This window comes from Diabrotica undecimpunctata, chromosome 1, assembly GCF_040954645.1.
Source record: "Diabrotica undecimpunctata isolate CICGRU chromosome 1, icDiaUnde3, whole genome shotgun sequence".
Classification (NCBI taxonomy): Eukaryota; Metazoa; Arthropoda; class Insecta; order Coleoptera; family Chrysomelidae; genus Diabrotica; species Diabrotica undecimpunctata.
In genome coordinates this window covers 180,931,702-180,946,066 of record NC_092803.1, presented here as the reverse complement: position 1 = coordinate 180,946,066, position 14,365 = coordinate 180,931,702, and the positions used below count along the sequence as shown (strand labels likewise).

Here is a 14,365-nt window from a genome sequence, read left to right as displayed (position 1 = left end):
AAACCGACTATAGAGTGACTAAAAATTGAAAGCTCGCATATTGATTTATTTTTAAATAAAATTGCAAAGGACCGAATGACAAGCTAAAAGTATCTTGTTGCGGGTTAACCACATTTTATATTATTATAACTAATTCATTTCCTATGATAAGCTGTTGTCTATTAATTATTAACGCTTTGTTTTGCCAATTCACAAGTGACTTACTTGGCCTCGATCTTAAACAAACCCTCAAAATTTTTAATTTAAAACGTGGCTATTTTCCTGCAAGAATAAGGTCAAGTAAGTCACCTGTCAATTAGCAAAACAAAGGGCCAATTAATAAACAACAGATTGTAATAACTACTTATTTAAAATTAATTTTTATTACAATCAATAATTGTGGTTTAATCCCATATTTGTTCTGTGCAACTCTCGGGAGGGAATATACGTCACGTTTAAAGCGCTTATGTCGGCCAAATTTGACATTACCTTAAAATTTTTATAACTTATAATAATTATACATATATATCTATATAAAAGGCTAGGACGGCAACTCCCACTGTTTGTCCGTCACGATAACTCCTAGCGCCACCTAGAAAAGACATCTTAACTACCAACTGATATTCAATCATATATTGTTATTGATTTATTGTTAATTCGTTCTACAAATTAATGATTCAAATATCTTTACTCAGAAATTTTACTACAGGAAATCACCGAGGAAAAATTCAATGTAGAATCACTGTGGAATGACTCTACAAGAGAAATGTACCAAAGGAGGCTAGCACAGAAGATACAGCTGAAACAAATAGACGACCTCGACGATATAAACGCGAGCTGGGAGAAAATTAAAAACGACATTGAAGAAGCAGCAACAGAAGCTCTAGGAAAACGCAAAGTCATACTGAACAAAAGAAACAACAACAATATACTATGGTTCAGAAAAGAAATGAAAAAGAAATGTAAAGAGAAACGAGAGGCCTACACGAAGTTACAAAATATTAAATAATCCAGAATCCCGAAACACCTATAGAAGAATACAAAATGAAACAAAGCCAAAATTGGTAAGAAGACCAAAAAATGGACACTGGGAACAGTTTACAAAAAAGATGGAAAGCGACTTCTACGGTACAAAAAAACAAATATGGAGATTCATAAGAAACCAATGGAAAGAAATGGCATAATTGAAGGAATACAATAACATACTAGCAAACGAATGGGAAAGATACCTGACGGAACTGTTTACAGGAAAATAATAATAGAGATAGCCATAAATTCACTCAAAAATAGAAAATGTATGCAGATGAAATAACCGACGAGCTTCTAAAACACGGGGGAGAAAATATAACCCTAGAGATGACAAAACTTGTACAAAAACTTGCACTGCAAGATACCAGACGCATGAAGAAACAGCATAATGATATCGATGTTCAAGAAAGGAGATAAAAAATGCCCCAACAATTATAGAGGTATAAATCTACTGAACACCGTACTTAAGCTTACCACAAAAGTCCTAACCAACAAAATCAATAAAATAACAACACTATCAGATGAACAACAAGGATTCAGATCCGGAAGATCCTGCGTAGACGCCATATTTGTACTAAGACAAATCACAGAAAAGGCCATCGAGTACAATAAACCAGCATATCTATGTTTTATAGACCTGACAAAGGCTTTCGATCGCATCCAAGTCAAAGACGTCTTACACCTACTGTATAAAAGAAACATACCAATCAATATTATACAAACCATCGAAAACATCTACTTCCATAATCGAATACAGGCAAAGATAAATGGAAAACTAACACAGTGTATACCAGTACAAAGCGGAGTCAGACAGGGTGACTCGTTAAGCCCACTTCTCTTTAATATAATAATAGACGAAATAATACAAGCAGTACGTAAAGGCCATGGTTACAGAATGGGGAACAAAGAAATCCAAATATTATCTTATGTAGACGACGCTGCATTAATCGCCGAGGCAGAAGACGAGCTTCAAAGATTAACACACATCTTCAATACAACAGCCAAGAAATACAATACGATAATATTAGCAGAAAAAACCAAATGTATGACAACATCTAAATATTCACTACGATGTAAAATCGAAATTTATGGAAAAATAATAAAGCAGGAAGCAAGGTTTAGATATTCGGAAATATGCATAACTAGTTACGGAGATGTTGAAGAAAAAATACGACAACAAAGCTTAAAAGCAAGTAAAGCGGCGAGATAACACAATCTGGAAGAACAAACACCTAAGACAAGACACAAAAACAAGAATCTATAAAGCAGCAATTAGACCTATATTAACATACACGAAGGAGACAGGACCTGGCTCATCTAAGAGATGACTACTAGAAACAACAGAGATGAAAATACTTCGACGAATATCAGGGAAAAGTCTGTTGTATATATACAATAGATAATTCTTTTGAAAAAAATTATGACCTAAACTCACCAAAATGAACTATAGTTATAAACAAATAAACTATCTCGAAATTTTCAGAGTAAATCACCGTTTTTTATCATATTACTGTCATTTCTTAATATATTATAGTATGGACAGTCGCATAATTACATAGTTTTACGTTCTGTGGATAGGAAAGAGACTTAATAGAAAAAATAATTCGTGAATATCATATACGATACGTGAAAAGATTAAGCAGACGCAAATTAACAGACTAGGAAACTTTCTCGTTGAATATGAAACATCTAGTTTGAGTAACTTTCTGTTAAATGGAAAACACAATTTTACTTCCTTTGTAACTCCCTACAATTGTTGACACCGATGACATCTTAACAACCAAATACGTGTTGCACCCTCATTTATTCCAGGACTTCCTGACTAGACGAGGAAATAATTAAGCGCTTTATGTAGGTATCGAATGGATGAATGACATGAGTTATAGGTTACGTTTTTTCGATGTTATTTGGCTCGTGGCTTTCCGTTACTATAGACATAAGGTCGAGGGTGTCGCGTAAGGTGGGATGGGGAAACCGATTCAGCTGTTTCGAGATGTATTTTATTTTTTATTGACGGTGTGTCATACATGACGCACCCGGCTTCCTGCGCTAAAGAATAATTCTATTAATTACTTTGTGCGTGAATGATTATGCGTGTACACGGTGTCCCAACGAAAATTTGTACCTTCCTAAAAATCGGCAAAATATTTCTGGTCAAAATTCCAAAAAAAATATCGATTTTTTACGTATTAATTATTTTGCTAAAGCGGCAGCAATAGTTTTTAAAGTACGGACTCAGACAAGAACATCAAACGAGAAGTATGTCTAGTTTGAAATGAGGGTATTAAAGTTCAAATTTTGAATCATTTGCAAATGGATCCGACTCAGTCTATCAGAAATCTGGGTTAAACAAAAATGATCCTAATCGACTTCTGCAGTTTTGCGAAGTTAAACTAAACGGTTGAAAATGAAAAATAAAACGAGAGGTGAAATGACCTCTCGTTTCATTTAAAAATTTGTAGGGGATTACAACTTCAGCACAGTGTTAAAGTTGAACGAAAAATTTTTGCTTAAAAATTGTTCCCTTAATATACAAATTGATTAAGGTTTGGAATTTTGAAAAAAAAATTATTTTACTAAGTGATAGGGCGGTAAAAAGGGTCTGGTCAGTTAAGATAGTGAAAAATACCCCCAGTGATATTTCAAAAATAAAAATACCATGTTGATCAACATCAAAAAGTCTTTGACTTAAAAAAATTGGGACCCCTACAGCCAAACATAACCTCAAAAAAAAATGCGAACGTGTGGTTTCGTTTTTTGGCGATATCTTCGGTTCTAATCAGTGAAGAAACTTCTTATTTTTTCAATTTTTAGGTTTTTTTTTTTGTTGTAAACATGATATTTTTTTACAAAATTTTTGGTGAGAAATTCAAATTTTTATTGAATTATTTGATCTAATTTCATTGTAAATAGTATTGATATCAGTAGAATCTATTGCAAACATTTTGGAATAAAAAACACTAAAAGTATCAGAAGTCATTAAGCAATATTACTCCTAGTTCTAGCTTTCATAATTCCATTATATTCACTGGCATACTTCGAATTAAAGCTCTGCAACTTGACATCGTAGTTAGTATCAGGCTGCAAATGGGTAATTATGTATTCCCTGGTATCTCTTCCATCGGTTGTAGCTTTCATATAATCTCCTGCCGTCGAAGCTGATATGAAGCTAATATAGAAACCGTCTATTGAAACGTTTTCTATCATATGACACTAAAAACAAAACGATTTTTATTAAGTTACACAATACTTTACTACTACAAGGCTATTTTTTCTTGTTTTATTCAAATACAGCACAATTTTGCATTGCGAAAAAAAAATACTTAAAAGAAATAAGAATAAGACTTACTTACAATCAATTTATTTAATTTTATTATGTATTTATTGTTTTTATATATTTTAATAAAATTGAAAAAGTTTACATGTTTATAACGTCCATCCCTCGTCACGTAAATGGACTCCTCCAATTGTTTACTGTGACTACTATTTCGTAAAAAGCCATATTTAATATGTGCTGATTTAAAAATTTCTTCCATAGTATAAATACGAAAGTTCAACTTAAAATATTTTACTTACTTTAATACAATTTTTGAACTGATAATTGTCAAAATCCAACAATAAATTTATATAAAATTATTTTAAAATGAGGAGTGTATATAATAAAATTATATAGAATAAAACAAACAGTTCAAACAGTTCATTCTGACCAGCCAGTTCGTTTTACAAATTTTCAAGATTTCCAAAGTGCTAAGGACAATCGAAAATTGCAAAATTTCCGGAAACAGGTTCTCAGTTTGAATCTTGTAAACAATTTTCTTCTGGTCTAACAGTATCTGCCAGAAAACATCATCTTGAGTCAAAAAACTGTCTGATTCTTCCTCCATTACTCGAGATGACTGAACACGTGATGATCCTGCAGAAATATTAGGTTTTAAGGTCGTGGCATATTATCGACCACGTTGCGTTTCCAGCATATAGCGTTTAGTTTCCGAAAAATATAATTTACATGTTGTTGGTAAGGATAATGTGCATTAGATGTCCGTCGTTCTCCCCTTGTTGTTTATTTAGGAACTTGTTTGATTTTGATATAGAGTATTTAAAAAAATAATTTTCGAGGCTATTTTGTCATTTATGCATGTGTTTTTATTGCTTTGTGACAATTAATCACGGAAGTGATAAACAAGTAGGACTTTTGTACGGAAGTGATACCTCTTCTTTTTAAAAATACTTTTTGGTTTGATATGTATGGCTTCGTTAAATGTAGTATTTTGTTTTTTAACTGAAGGTGAAATTAAATTTAAAACATATTTAAACTGAATCCTATTCATTCTAAAATAATTGTTAAACCTATTAATTATTATTAAATTCCTATTAAAAACAGCCTCGAAAATTATTTTTTTTAAATACTCTGTATCAAAATCAAACAAAGACCTAAATAAACAACAAGGGGAAAATGACGGGTATCTAATTAACATTATCCTTACAAACCGGTTACGACTCGTTACGCAGCCGTCGGCATCAGTAAAATATTGTGTTCGAATATACTGAACAAGTGTCTGAAACGCAATGTTCCGGACAGTGTGCGTTGGTCATATTTAAAACCATTTAAATTATATTTTTCGGAAACGATATATGCTGGAAACGCAACGTGCGCGATAATATGCCACGACCTTTACGATTCCCACAAAAGAATTTCGATATATAGTCCCTTTTCAGATAATACTTACTCTATCTATTATATGCAAATCATGGTTTTGTTACAATGAAAATGATATATTTATAATAGGTAAAACAAATCTAAATTCATTTGTGTGAAGCCAATCTAATAATAAAAAAAATCGAATTATACAAACTAAAATTTTATTTAAGATTTTAGTGAACAAACCTTTTCTCAATTTTTTTTCCCTACTGATTCATTGTTGGATTCGCTCGTCAATGCTGCATCTATATTATATGTAGGATCCAAATCTAAATCCGAATTATTAGAAAAATCATCACTAATATTAATTTTTCTAACCTCCTCTAACTGAACGGCAGTCATTTCTGCTTCTAATTCCAAGTAGACGGAAATAAATAACAAACTGAGATATCTAACACGTCTGACTCTCTTACTGAATAGATAACATACTATTTGACCTTCAGTGTTCATCTGTGGTACTCATGGCCTGTAGCTATACATTAGTAACAATTTCACAATCGAAGGCCTCGTGCAGCTTATGAGGACATAGCAATTTTTACAAAAATAACCAAAAAAAAAAATCTGACTTTATGAGTTTTACTAAAAACAAACACAAATAGAGTTCATCATTATCATGCAACCTCTTCTGTCCACTGCTGGACATAGGTCTCTCCCATTTTTCGCCACTCTTCACGGTTCTGTGCTTCTTGTTGCCATTTCTTGGATATTCGTCTAATCTCGTCCATCCAGCGTGTTGGTGGTCGTCCTCTGCTGCGTTTGTCTTCTCGTGGGCGCCAGTCAATTAGTTTTATTATATTATATTTTATTATATTACAAATAGAGTAATTAAGAAGAAAACATATTTTGGCCCAAAATTTGTTTACAAAATTTACTCTGAATTTACCTGGCAGTTAAAGTGTTAAAAAGCGCATATTTATGTTTAAAATGAACATAAATATTCCCTTTTTGTAATTGATGATGCTTAGGGTCGCGGCGTTTTTTGTAATTCTTTAAATAAGGACGCAAACAATTTTATTCCATAAGTGGTTTCCACACCGTATATAGCAGATCTATCGAAATCCTGAGTCCTTGTTCAAAAAATCATACACATCACAAAAAAAAATCCGATATATTCTGCGTAGTGCAAAATACTGTGCTTCAGCTTGTGCAGGGTAACAAGATGTGGTCTATTAATCCATGGTTACTTCTTGTTCTGAAATTCTTTAATAGATTTCGCTGGTTATCATGTAATCTATTTCGATTATATTTTTCAATTAGGACTTCTTCAGATCTGGGCGCACCCAGGGGGGTTTTGAGGGTTAAACCACCCCCCCCCCAAGGTCACTATTCCGACAGTGTTACTCACTGTTACTCACAAATTTTAAGGACTCAAAATATAGGTAGCACCAAAAAAAATTCGGTGCCCAACCAATCCCCCCCCCCCACAGGAAAATTCTAGGTGTGCTACTGATCAGATCCATTTCGTTTGATATGTTTTTATTGAACATAACCAAAATTTCCTATTTTGTATTTTTTTTGTTAAGTTTTTTATACAATTTTGTATTAAAGTCACTTACAATATTATACACTATTAAGCGTATATTGTTACCTTCTGTATCTTTAGGGATATTTTCATAAAACACATCGTTATCAACCTTTGTTGTAATATTTATCATTAATATAAATTAATGTTTTCCTTGTCATTCTCGTTTTTAAAAAAGTGATCGTGTAGGTAGCCCTTGTTGAATAAAATCAGGCACGACACTTTTTTGATTTGACTTTCTTGCTTTCCGCCCTTAAAATTCTTATCGGAGGGCAAGCTAAACATTTTCGATAAGTGAAGAGCAATTTTGTTCTTGGGGCAATCTATAAATATATAGCGTAGTAAATCTCAAGCATTTCTATAAGGAGTATTACATCCATCAGAGATTGGTTTTTTTTTTGTGTATAGGAACGGTAGCCATTTATATCTGGACGTGATACATTCATCTATCAAGTTGATGAGGTACGATCAAAATTTAACATATGCCCACAAAATAAAATAGCCGAAAATATGAAAAAATGAGAATTTTTATTAAAATAAGAACAAAAGTTTTCAGAAATTTTCTCGTTAAAAATTATTTTTGTACGTTCATGCAATAAACGAAACTTGATTGAAACATATTTAGTGAAAAACCAGTTATTTATTGCACTTATATGATAATCACTTGTACTACAGCGTTTTGTGATCATTAGAAACAAAACGTTCACACCACTTAATGTTTATCCGTGACTCCATTTTCTGCGAGTTTTTATTACGTTTTAAACAATTGTGTATTTTATATTTTTTTCAATTATATTTATTACATGCTCAATCACGAACGGTCTAAAAAATGTTTTTTAATGCCATTTACCAATACAATCATTTGTGAACACAAACAAAAATGACTCAAATATTCGCGCTCGCGGCTACTGTTAATTGAATAGTTCAATTGCAATTCTAGAAACGTCAGTAAAAATTAATTCTGGCATATTTAAGATTCTAAAATGAGTATTATTACTGAAAAACTTGATGATAATGATGAAGAATACTTCTCACCAGGGACCTCACCAGAAGTCTGTGAAACAGGCAAATCCAACCTCATTAAGCTTATTATCTAGTTAATCAAGAAAAGACTATGACGTAAGTTATAATCGTTTTTAAGTGTGGTGCTTCCATAAAAAAATATACAGAAAATATAATTCTTGCGTATTTTTCAAAAAGACTAAATAAAACACTTATCACTTTGTGGAAATCTCCTAAGATATTCTAAGGTAACTCAAGAACTTCTTCATGATGGAGATATCTTGGTGTTGATGTCATTGCACCCAGACAAATTCATAGAGCAGTAGTTTAAAAATATCAAGTTATTTTAGGAAAATACTGCAACTAATACTAAACAAAATACAGCCAGAATATAATAATCATCATCAAGGCCTTTCATTCCTGATGGAATGTTTGCCCCTCTTATTTAGAGCTCGCAAATTCGCTTATTGCAGTGAATAACTCCGCATTCTTCTTGTGCATTATCAGAGTTTGTTGTATGACTTGGCTTACGTTACAATTTTCGTCCACTCATTTCGATCTGTGCATAGTTCCCTCCAGTTTCTCACTTTCAGGATTTTGATATCTCTCATGACCTGGTCCTCTCAACTCTGTCTGGGTCTTTCCCATGGTCTTTCAGTTTCTGGTTTCCATCTGGTGACCTTTTTAATTAGTACGTCATTTTTCCTTCTCTTTATGTATTCTAGCTACCTCAATCTCTGGACTTTAATAAATGTAACTATATCTTCTCTCTTCATTATGTTATCCTCATTTCTTCGTTTTCCATTCTTATTGGTCCCATAATTCTTCTGAGGATTTTGATTTCGAATATTCTTAATTTTTTATCTTTACCTGTAAGGTACATTGTCTCATCTGCCCATGTAACTACTCGTCTCATTACAATTCTGTATATTTTCAGTTTTGTATTTCTGGATAACTTCTTGTCCTTCGTTAGCCTATGATATCTCCAGTATGTTTTGTTGCCTGTTAATATTCTTTCTGTTACTTCTTCACTTCTATTATTTTTGCCATTCACAATTACTTCCAAATATTTAAATTGTTAAACTCTTTCAAAAGTGCAGCTTTCTATCTTGATTTCTCTCGTCTTGTTATCTTCTCTGTTAGAAAAGAGGCCACAACATAATATTTATCGTAAATATGCTCGATAAAATAATAAAGCTGTTTATTATCAGATGGTTCTTGGTAATAAATAGCTTATTTATTAATAATGTTCATTATAAAAGGTAGATGGTGCTACATCAGAGCCATCGGTCATTTGCATTTACAGAAGACATAGAATATCATCTCTAATAGAAATCTATTATTTAATTAAGTAGATAATTTCATTTTTCTGTTCTCATTTTCCCTCATCTATTGTTGCTCGAGTGTCTCTATAGACATCTCTATTAAATTTTCTTTTTTTATGTTATATTAATCGTTGATCTTTCATAGCTATATTAATTATTGCAGAAACTTGTCTGAAAGTTGACTGATAAACTTTTATCATAATAAAATTCTTACTTTTATGTGAATTTTATAAAATTCAGAAATTTTGTGTATATCAATTAACAGTTTAGTTTGTTATTCGATAAAATTGGAAAAAACCGCTACAATGAGCTGGTAAAATAAACAATTCTAAAACGACTTATTAACATCAAAACAGAGAAAGTTCACCTTCTCAATAAAGTTTATTTTTACAAACAAAAATATCCGGCGAGGTATCGGGATTTTGTAACTTTTATAATCCAAAATCCAAACTTGCCATGTTTTAAAAAGGAAACGATATATCAAATCAAATATCGTTTATTTATTTTTGGTAGACCGAAAAATTTCCGAAGCAGCGGACCATCATTTCAGCTGTTACTATTTGTCAGAAAAGTTAAGGGAAGGCTTCCACTTGAAAAAATAATACCATAACGCGCCAAGACGACAAATCGCTACTCGATGGATGTAATATGGAAAAATAAAGAATGAAACGATCGACGAGTCAAAGATGAAACGGTTTTATAAACATTTGACTGAGATTTCTGATGGCGATAAGCATAAACGTAGAAACGCGGGGGGTTGATAAGAATAATCCTTGCTTAAATCAGGCTATTGGTAATTTAATGGAAGTAGTATATAAAAAAGAATAAAACTTAAACATAATTTATTTACTTCGTAGTGAAAACCACGTATGGTTATTAGTGGAGTAATGTACAAAAGCATTCGATTTAATTAGATTCAAAAACGAGAGAGTTTTTGCAGGTTGACGAAGATTCTTTTTTATTAAGAATTTATGGATTAGTGTAATTAGTCTATTTCTTAGTCAGTTACTTATTACTTCGTTTCTTCCATTTAACGGATTATTTATGATGGTGTTCGCATAAAGAGAGATTGCAGATAGTTTTGGAGTTTTCCAATCCAGCCGTGCTGAAAGCTTATGGATTCCATGATCTCCTATACCTTCGAAGTTCTCTCTTATATTATAATGAGTGCTTTTAAATAAACGGATCAATATATGCAGAGATAGTCAAGCAGCTATGAAGGCACTCAGGTAGTCTAGGGTAGTCTATAGGCTAGTGTGAGAATGCCGAGGAGTACTCGTTAGATGGACGGAAAATAATAGTGCCACATTGGTATGAGTACCACATCCATCCATTAAAAAGTTTAAGAATTGTAAATACCAATTTAATTTACATATATATATATATATATATATATATATATATATATATATATATATATATATATATATATATATATATATATGTGTGTGTGTGTGTGTGTGCGTCTCTTTATATCTAGCAAGAAATCTTTTTGCTTTTTCCTGTTAAATATTAATCTACCAGTGGAAATAAAACCAGTATTCTTATGATTAGCGTGTCAGCAAACTAAACATGAATGAATATAGCAACAAAAAAAAGTCTAGACGTATTAGTTTCTATTTTTGAGCTCATACTATTTCCTACTATAAATTTAGTCAAGCTGTGAAAAGATAAACAAATAAATAATGCAAATCTAGAACAACTCAAACAGACCTACGAAATAAGAAATGGTTTATATTTTACAAACAATGTACTTACTTGAATAGTCTTTGCTGCATTGATTACAAATTTAAAATTTCGCGCTGATTTTTTAAAACTTTTGGACAGCTATAGAAGTTTGGTTATAGAAACAAATAAATGAGAAGTAGTACGAAAATAATATAGACACCCACATGCTTTTCATAGATTATAAATAGGCCTTTGATAGTCTGAAAGGGTCAACTGTTACGAAAGTGGTAGGCAAAATAGGAACACAAAAAAGTTTTAAAACTGGTAGACATTGTAGAATGTAGCGACGATGAGTGTGCCTAATTGATGGTGATAAACGCTCTGATAAATGGCAACACTGTTACATAAATCAAAATACTATTTTAATGTCCGGGCTTCAGTCTTGTAGAGGTGTCTTGGACAGGATTAGAATAGAAGAACAATCAAAAGAAAAAGGCTTGGATTTAAATAAACCGAAAACGAAATATATTCAGGGAAGTAGGAAGAACAAATTCGAATTATATTTATTCAAAACTAATCAGTACAACTTTAAAGAAGTAGAAAAATAAAATTTTAATAAATATCTTGGGATAGTACTGCACAGAAGTACTAAAAGAACTCAAATAGGGCGAAGAATACTAATATTGCAAGGTTATAAAACGCTATATACAAAAAAAGATATTAAAAATTAAACATTCGGTTAAAACACCGAACTAGTACCAGTAAGTAATTATGCTATGTGCCAACGGCCTCACAATAATATTTTTTCCCAAGACTTGGGGAAAAACGGGCATTATGACGTAAAAACAGATCCTTTTGATGTATTTTCCCTAGATCTGGGGAAATTTTGAGAAGAATTCTAAGGTGCGCAATAGAATTGGTCGCAAAGTCGCATAACTCGAGAACACCTCGACGGATCGTGACGTATAAGGTCCCGTTCGAAAGGGGAGATGTTAACTGGTACAATAACGAAAAAATCAAACATACAGGATGACAAAAGTACCTTAAGCTAATAGTAGCTAAATGGCGAACGTACAGAAACGTATATACGCAGCAGAAACTACAAGTCTTACTTATGAAAAAGAAGAAATGTTAACCATGTTCAGAAGAAAATTATTAAAATTAATATGGGGTCCAAGAGAATCAACCAAAATAAAATAAGATCATTAATGAATTTAGGAACAGATAATATACTGAAGGGAAAAACATTGTAAGAATAATAAAAGCACAGAGATTAGGTGGTACGGATCACCAGGCACAATTTCAGTTGCGCGTTCAGGAAAACAAAAAACCCAACTTAAATAAGATTAACGAAGTGAACACTGGAAGAAGAAAGACCGAAACGAATACCCAAGAGACGATATCAGGACCAAGTTTAAACATATTTAAAAACACTGAAAAAAAACAACTAGGACACCGACATTATTGGATAAAGCAGCTTAGAGCCAACTGGTTTACAAGGCCAGAAATTTTCAGGACCTATAATCAAACATCATCATCGTTCTGGCTTTACAATCCTGCGTGGGCCCTAGCTTCCTCAAGATTTTCTCTCCACTCGTCCCTATTCATCGCCTTCCTCCGCCAAGCACCTATTCCAATATTTCTCATGACTTCATCGTTGTTATCAAGGAACCTTGTTCTGGGTCTTCCTCTTCTTCTCTAACCAACGGGTCTATCAAGGAGCGTTTGCCTAGCTGGGGCATTTTGTTCTATCCGCATTACATGCTCTATCCACCTCAGACGTCCTATCTTAATATATTTAACGATATCTGGTTCCTGGTATATTCTATAAAGTTCTAAGTTGTATCGTCTTCTCCACACTCCATTTTCATTCACTGCTCCATAGATTCGCCCTAGTAGTTTTCTTTCGAAATATCCCATGAAATGAACATATTGTTTCATTACTTTTTGTTAGAGTCCAGGTCTCTGACCCATATGTTAGGACTGGGTGTATTATTGTTTTGTATAGTTTAATTTTTGTATTTCTCGATATAATTGTGGATTTAAGGAGGAGATTGAGCTCAAAATAGCTTTTGTTGGCCGTGCAAATTCTGCGGTTTATCTCTGCGGTAGTGTTATTTTCAGTGTTAAGGAGCGCTTCCAGATATACAAATTCGTTTACTGCTTCGATGAATTCATTTTCTATAATAAGTGGTCGTAGGATCTGTGGTTGCGTGCTTATTTTCATATACTTCGTTTTGTTGGTGTTTATTATTAAACCAATTTTTGCAGCGGATTCTGTTAATACAAACGCCTCTCGTACAGCGGTTTCCATTCTCCCAACAATATTGATATCATCAGCATAGGCAAGAATTTGCACTGATTTATTATATATTGAACCAATGTAATTACTATTTAAATGGGAATAAGCTACAATTAAAGGTTAAATTACGTTTATTGACGTTTCAATTTCTACTTCGGAAATCGTTCTCAAAATACAAACATTAGTAAATTAATAAACGTACTTTAACCTTTAATTGTGGCTTATTTCCATTTAAATAGTAATTACTCTAACATGCCACAAGAAAATAGCTTCAGAACAATATTGAACCAATGGTTGTTATTTCTGATATACGTATTGCTTTTTCCAGAGCCAGATTAAACACAGGATAGTCTTCCTTTCGCAGCACGTTATTTGTTTTAAAAGGTTCAGATAGTTCCCCCTGAATTAGTACTCTACATTCAACTTTTTCAAGAGTTAGTTTTGTTAAATTTACCAACTGATTTGGTATTCCTAGCTCTTTCATTGCTTTGAACATTTCTCTTCTATTCATAGAGTCGTAGGCTGCTTTGTAGTCTATAAATACACTTTACATATCTAACTACATATTTAAATACACATTAGTACACTAAGTATCAATGCGATATTCCAGTATTCCAAAATTTGTTTCAGGGTTGCAATCTAATGAATTGTCGATTTACCACCTCTGAAACCAGCTTGGTATTTTCCTACTATCCATTCTGCATATGGTGCCATACGATGACATAGTACTGTGGAAAATATTTTATACGCTGCATTTAGAAAAGTAATTCCCCTGAGGTTAGAGCATTCAAAGATATCTCCTTTTTTGTATATGGTGCAAAGTACTTCAATATTCCAAT

General features: G+C 32.5%; 1 protein-coding gene across 1 annotated transcript in view; it reads left to right on the top strand.

Moving 5' to 3' along the window:
• Positions 1–14,365, top strand: part of wgn (Tumor necrosis factor receptor superfamily member wengen) — a 228,856-nt gene that overhangs the window by 184,594 nt on the left and 29,897 nt on the right. The gene's annotated exons all lie outside the window — the stretch shown is intronic.